The 6,874-nt window shown below is 38.2% G+C and overlaps 1 long non-coding RNA gene across 1 annotated transcript; it reads left to right on the plus strand.

The window, feature by feature from the left end:
• On the plus strand, positions 5,023-5,428 carry LOC109232718. Its single transcript, XR_002068973.1, has 2 exons — positions 5,023-5,141; positions 5,309-5,428. It is a non-coding gene; the product is annotated as an uncharacterized LOC109232718 (long non-coding RNA).

Consider the following 6,874-nt stretch of genomic DNA (forward strand, 5'->3'; position numbering starts at 1 on the left):
CTTAGCTGAAATGACAGAAAATCCTTCCACAAGGCGACGACAATAGCCCAATCAATCACGCAGGTAGAAACATCCTGCACCGCATCAGTAGTACCATGAAAATTCCTCGATTCCCAATCTATAACAAGCGCTTCACGTCGCACAAGATAGAATAGGAAGGAAATGAAGGCATAAGCCTCAGAGGAATCAAATCTCACGATGAGGAATCAAGAAGGGAAGTGCTCCTAACAGCCCTGTAGCCTCTCGAACATAAGTACAGACGTCTCCGTACCGATTCGCAAGACTCTACTAGACTTGCTCATGACTCATGAGGCCTAAGTGAACCTAGTGCTCTGATACCATGTTGTCACGACCCAAAATCCATTAAAGGTCGTGATGGCGCCGGACACCACCGTCAGGCAAGCCAACACTAAATAATTAGTAAATTCTCATTTTAATATTTCTGAAATCATAAATGTCATTCAATTTAATTGGTAAAAGATGAACTTTACAAAATAGTAATAACGTTTTCCAATTTCAACACTAAGTATCCCATAGTCATCCCAGAACCCGATGTCACAAGTGCATGAGCATTATTAAGGAATAAATAAAATACAATAACTGTCCGGAGTACAAATTTGGACAGAAAAGAAAATACCAATACTCTGAAGGAGACTCTGCTGGCTGCGGATTCGCACATAAGATGCAGCTCGTCTAAGTCCCCGTGTCAACCATGCCGCTGTGCCCAACTAGGCCACTAGACATACATGTGCCTGTGCAACAAAAATGCACAGCAAGTGTAGTATGAGTACGAAAACAACGCGTACCCAATAAGTATCCAGTCTAACCTCGAAGAAGTAGTGACGAGAGGCCGACTCCGACACTTACTAGTGGTCCAACAATATGATAATATGAAATTGTAATTAAGCATGATTTATAGAGATAACAACAAAACTCAGAATAAGAAAATAGCAAAACACTTAATTTCCAGTTAATATTAAAGATCCGCAAAACACTTCCTTCATTTTAAACAAATGATCTCTCAACGATGAATTTATACAAATTATAGAAAGGATTTCCAGTTATATTATCACACATAATTTCCACCGAGGACGTTCGGCCCGATCCAACATAAATGTAAACTGTGCACTGCCAAGGGTCGAACAGCACAAACCATAGATGCATCTATTTTCCAGCTCGCGAATCATACATGCGACACGGTCCCCGCTCGCGAATCATACTTGCGACTCAGTCAAATATAAATTTAACATGTAAGTCATATCTCTTTCTTGATTCTTTTCAAAATAATAGAAATTCATCTTGAAACCTTTTGAGTAAATTACCCCGATCGCGAAACATACATGCGACGCGGTTACCCATAGATTTCTTAAGCTATTATAATATTGCTCAATTCTTTTCGAAATTACGAAGTTCAAATGGAACCTTTTAAATCTTAAATTCTTCAACTTTCAATTCTTTCAAGGCAATTATTTCTCAACCTAAATCTTGCTTCTTCTCAAGGCAAACAATAAACATAAATCGACAGTAATATCAACAAGGCATGATATAAACCTAGACAACCCAAATATAGGCATAGTTAGTAGCTACGTTCGGACTCTCGTCACCTCGTGCGTACGTATCCTCCACAATTAGAAGCACATATTAGTTTATTTACCTGTGTGGTTAATTCCCTCTTACAAGGTTAGAAAAGAGACTTACCTCGCTCCGAAGTTCCATAACCGGCTCCAACGTCGCTCTAACACCTCAATCTGATGCCCAATGCTCCAAAACTAGCCAAACAATGCGCAAACCAATGAAAATATACTCTAATACTCTTAATAATTCAATTTACAACAATTCCCAACTCCGCTCGAAAAATCAATAAAATCACCCTCGGGCCCACGTGCCCGGATTCCGAATATTTTCGAAAATAAACTTTACCCATAACCCCATGAACTCAAATATATAATTTATTTTAAATTCCATGCCCAAGTTCGTGGTTAAAATCCAAAATACCAAATTCTCGGTCTTCTACCCAAAACCCCACAATTTATACTAATTTCCATGTTCCAATCCATGTATAATTCATGTATTTAACTCACAAATGGGAAGAAACCACTTACCTAGAATTGTTTGATGAAAATCTCCCCTTGAATCCCTCCAAAATCGTCCAAACCAAATGAAAAATGGGAGAAAAATGGGCCAAGTCCCGTTTTATAAAACCCTTCTGCCCAGCGACATATCCGCACCTGCGGAACAGTAGCCGCACCTGCGGCTTCGCAGGTGCGAGGCTCCCTTCGCTTCTGCGGTTTCCTTCCGCTTCTGCGGTCAACTCCTTCGCTTCTGCGCTTGCGCAGATGCGGCCAACACTCCGCACCTGCGGTCCTTCTCCTGACTACCCAACCCCGCATCTGCGACTCCCAGGCCGCTTCTACGGCTCCGCACCTGCGGCCAAAACCTCGCAGGTGCGGTTACACCAGATTTACGCTGCCTAAATTCTTCTTTAAATTCCAAATTCGATGCGTTAGCCACCTGGAATCCGTCCGAGGCCCCGGGACCCCGTCCAGTCTTACCAACCAGTTCCAAAACATGACACGGACCTGCTCGAGGCCTCAAATCACATCAAACAACGTGTCACGAATCACAACCCATTCCAAGCTTAATGAACTTTAGAATTTCAAACTTCTTCATTCGATGCCGAAACCTATCAAATCACGTCCAATTGACCTGAAATTTTGCACACAAGTCGTATTTGACATTATGGACCTACTTCAACTTCCGGAATCGAAATTCGACCCTAATATCAAAAAATCCACTTTCGGTCAAACTCCTTAAAAACCTTCAAATTTTTAACTGCAGCCAAATGACTCCAAAATGACCTACGGACCTCTGAATCTACTTCCGGACACGCTCCCAATACCAGAATTTCCATACGGAGCTATTCCTAGACTCGCAATCCCAAACGGACATCGATAACACTGAAATGCACTGCAACCCATATTTATGAAATTCTTCCCAAAATGATAACTTCCACAATATGCGACGAAATGCTCCCCGGTCATCCAGAACCCAATCCGGACATCTGCCCAAGTCTGAAATCATCATATGAACCTGTTACCTTCAAATTCCGATTTCAATGTCGTTTACTCAAAAATCACAACTTAACCAATTCTTCCAACTTAAAGCTTCCGAAATGAGAATTCTCTTTCCAAATCGGCTCCAAACTTCCCGACATTCAATTCGGGCCACACGTACAAGTCATGATACCTGAAGTGAAGTTGCTCAACGCCTCAAACCGCCGAACGACGCGCTAGAGCTCAAAACGACCGGTCGGATCGTTACAAGTAGAATTCGATGAGGATCATCAAGCAATTGGTGAGAATGCAAGCACATTAATTTGGTTTTTGGGATAAACAGTTAGAAGCCGAACTTGTTACCCTTTAATGGTAAATGGTTGGAAAGAGATTGAGCAAGATAAGATCGACCATATGTGGGACATTGTTTTGGTAAGAAAAACTAACAAACTAATAAATCTATAATATTTTATAATTTCTTATGGATTAACAACTACTAGAATATATGATCATAAACTATGATGGTATTTATTTTTATAGGAAAAGTTTAATTTTGATGTGTCAGAGGGAAGAAAAAATGCAATACTTGGTAAAATGAGTGACCTCTATAGAGACTATAGGTACAAGTTGACGAAGAAGTATTATGATTCAAAAGCAAGTTACCAACTTTGCTTACGCAACAAGCCTATACTTGTTGCCGCAGATGAATGAAAATATTTGGTCAATCTTTGGAGTGATGTCGACTCTCAGGTATTTAAATTGTAAATTAATTTTTTTATGTTTTTTTTATTATTATATGTTTCATATTTTGATGATCTCAAGTTTATTTAGGAAAATTAATTATGGGTATGATTGAGATAAATAAAAGTGTCTTACACTGTATTATTATTTTTGTGATCCAAGATTTGGTTTCCAAATGAAATTAAGCTCTGTTTTATCACTTGCCTATTCTTATATAAGGGCATGGTACTTTTAATTGTCTTTGTATTTTCATACTCGATTTGTCAGTCAATTTGATGAGTAAAGCCAATGGGGGTTGGGATCAGCTCTAGTAGAAATTGCTCCCGTAATTGTAGAGTCTCTGATTAATACCACGTGTCAATAACCATTTCAACGGCATAGAGTGCTTCCTGATAATTTATTAGGGAATATCAAATAAGTCTTCAGTCCATAAGCTGCCTCAAATTTTCTTTTTCATTGACTTTCGGATGAACGTCATCTTCAATATCCATTTTGAAAATACGGGAACTTCCTTTTTTCAGTATGAAGGGCATATTAAGCTCCTTTATATCACGGTCCTTTCCTCTATAACTAATGTTCTTTTCCAATTTTTACTCACAAGAAGAGCACGCAGAACAAGACAAATAGATCGAAACGTTCCTTGCCACCATACGTTGGGACCAAAAGTTATGCAAGACATAGATACGAAATGGTATGAACACTATAATAATAATAATAATTTTAGAACGAATCTAGAAGAATTATATTCACATATTTTATTCTATTAATGATAACGATTATTTATTCGCAGGAGCAAGAAAATGAAAAAGCTCCTTCCCGTGTTGAAGTTTTTATGGAATCTCGCAAGAGAAGAAAAGGAAAACAAGTTGATGCTTTTCAACAAGATGTTATTGTAATGTCGATGTGTTCTCTTTTCTTTTTATCTCCTTTTATAATATACATTTGTACCTATATTTAATTGATTTGCATTTTTTTGATTGTAGGTTCAATTCGACCAATTTAACAAGTAGCAAAAAGAAGGAGAAATTTCTTTAAATGATGATGATATCTTTGAAAAAGTACTTGGGGCTGAAAAAATGGATATCTTCATGCATATAGACCCGGAAAAATACCAGTGAATATTTTGGTGGTAAACCAACAAAAGTACAGCTTATAAAGCAACTAGAATTGACCAGAAAAGAGGCAAATGAGCGTGTGGAAGAAGTTAAAAGGGAAGCTAAGGAAAAAAGTTAAAGAAATCAAGAAAGATATGAATAATCAGCTAGCAGAGATGAGTAAACAATGGGGAAAAAAATTGCAAATGAAACCTGCAGCACAAGGTCTACAACAAAATGATACAATCTAACGGTAAGTAAATTAGACTTTTATTAATATCTTTTTATATTAAAAATTTAGTATATATTTGATTTCTTTAAGATAGTATTCATATTAAAAATAAAATTTAATTTTATTTATATAAAAATTCTTCATTGTATCATTTAATTATTTGCTATTTTTTCCTATTGTTATTGCAGCTTGTGAAGGAGTTATAAAAGCATCAAGGTCGACGGGCACATGAAATTTTTTTCCCCTTGTCAAACCTTGTTGATATGTTTCAAACGATGTTTTAATATTTGAATTGATATTGTTGAACCTTTGTTAAATCTTTTTACTAATATATTGCATTTATTACATAATTGAAGAAGATCTTATGCTACAGTTGCCTATATGTTTCATTGCCAAAATTTAATCGTATTTCTAAATAGGCTTTATATGAATTATTGTGTCTAATAATGCTTGTGAATTTTTTTTAATTAGTAGCAATGAAATTTATGAATTTGTAGATATATATATATATATATATATATAAAATTGCCACATAATAAGAACATGGCTTTTTTCATAGAAAATGAAAAAATTTTATTGCTACAATTTTATGCTTCATGGCAAAAGAAAATGAAATCTTAGCTATGAATTTTTGAATTTATAGCTAAACATATAATCCTACAATTTCCACGTATCAAGAACATGGCTATTTAGTTTTACTTTCCGTAGCAAATGAACAAAATCTTTTGCTATAGTTCTGTAACGACCCGGCCGGTCGTTTCGAGGGTTATAGCCCTGTTTCCCTATTTCCTGCTTCTTTTGTGTTCTTCAGCTTTATTTTGACTTACCGGGTAGTTGGTTCGGGTCCGGAGTAGTTTTGGAGTAAATTGAGACACTTAGTCTCTTTTGTGAAGGCTTAAGTTGCGAAAGTTGATCGGATATTGACTTATGTGTAAACTACCTCGGGTTTGAATTTTGATGGTTCCGTTATCTCCTTTAGGTGATTTTGGACTTAAGATTGCGTTCGGAATGTGATTTGGAGGTCTGTGGTAGAATTAAGCATGAATTGGTGAGAGTTGAAAATTTGGCGATTGTGGTCGGCAGTGGAAAATTTGATATCGGGGTCGTAATGGAATTCCGGAAGTTGGAGTAGGTTCGTAGTATTATTTGTGACGTGTGTGCCAAATTTGGGGTCATTCGGACGTGATTTGATAGGTTTCGGCATCGTTTGTGAAATTTGGAAATTTAGATGTTCTTAGGCTTGAATCCGAGGGTGATTTGGTGTTTTGATGTTGTTTTGAGTGATTCGGAGGCTCGACTAAGTTTGAACGATGTTATGGGATGTGTTGGTATGTTTGGTTGAGGTCCCGAGGGCCTCGGGTGAGTTCCGAGTGGTTAACGGATCAAGTTTGAAGTTTGGAAGAATGGCTGAAGTTTGTAACTCAGCTATCATAACTGCACCTGTAGAGAGGGAGCCGCAGGTGCGAGCCGCAGAAGCGAGAAGCTTACCATAGAAGCCAAAGGAAGAGGGACTGGCAAATTCCACAGGTGCGAGTGGTTTGCCGCACCTGCGATGGTCGCGGAAGCGGAATTGAGGGTGCAGGTGCGAGGCGAACCGCAGGAGCGTGAGGATTTCCGCACCTGCGAGAGCGCAGATGCGGTCTCGAGGCCGCAGGAGCGAGGTCTGGATTTTAAGTGAAGTTCCGCACCTGCGATGGTCTTTCCGCAGGTGCGGCGTCGCAGAAGCGACAATTGGACCGCATATGCGGTATCTC

This window comes from Nicotiana attenuata, chromosome 9, assembly GCF_001879085.1.
Source record: "Nicotiana attenuata strain UT chromosome 9, NIATTr2, whole genome shotgun sequence".
NCBI lineage: Eukaryota > Viridiplantae > Streptophyta > Magnoliopsida > Solanales > Solanaceae > Nicotiana > Nicotiana attenuata.